The sequence below is a fragment of the Etheostoma spectabile genome, chromosome 5 (genome assembly GCF_008692095.1).
Source record: "Etheostoma spectabile isolate EspeVRDwgs_2016 chromosome 5, UIUC_Espe_1.0, whole genome shotgun sequence".
Classification (NCBI taxonomy): domain Eukaryota; kingdom Metazoa; phylum Chordata; class Actinopteri; order Perciformes; family Percidae; genus Etheostoma; species Etheostoma spectabile.
In genome coordinates this window covers 21,415,053-21,415,598 of record NC_045737.1, presented here as the reverse complement: position 1 = coordinate 21,415,598, position 546 = coordinate 21,415,053, and the positions used below count along the sequence as shown (strand labels likewise).

General features: G+C 37.4%; 1 protein-coding gene across 1 annotated transcript in view; it reads right to left on the bottom strand.

Moving 5' to 3' along the window:
- msh3 (mutS homolog 3 (E. coli)) overlaps window positions 1-546 on the bottom strand; it is a 42,003-nt gene that overhangs the window by 22,046 nt on the left and 19,411 nt on the right.

Here is a 546-nt window from a genome sequence, read left to right as displayed (position 1 = left end):
ACATGTTAACGATGAATCCTCCATGCAGGTCAAAGTTAGTCATGGAGTCCCACAAGGATCTGAGCTAGGTTCAATCCTGTTCACTTTATATATGCTTCTTTTAGGCAATATTATCAGGAAACACTCCATGAACTTGCATTGGTATGCAGATGATACTCAATTATATCTATTGATCTACGTAATATTGCAAAAAATCAGGAATATCCTGTCTAAAAATTATGCAGAAAAACTAGTACAAGCATTTGTTACTTTTAGGCTGGATTACTGCAATTCTTTATTATCAGGCTGCACAAGAATGTCCATAAAGACTCTTCAGCGGATCCAGAATGCTGCAGCAGAAAAGAGATCACATCTCTCCTGTTTTAATTTCTCTGAATTGGCTTCCTGTAAAATCCAGAATAGAATTTAGAAAACCTTCATCTCACCTACAAAGCTTTTCATGGTCAGGCACCATTTTATCTTAAAGAGCTTATAGTACCTTACTACCCCATCAGAGCACTGTGTTCCCAGGGTTACTTGTGGTTCCTAGAGTCTCTAAAAGTAGAA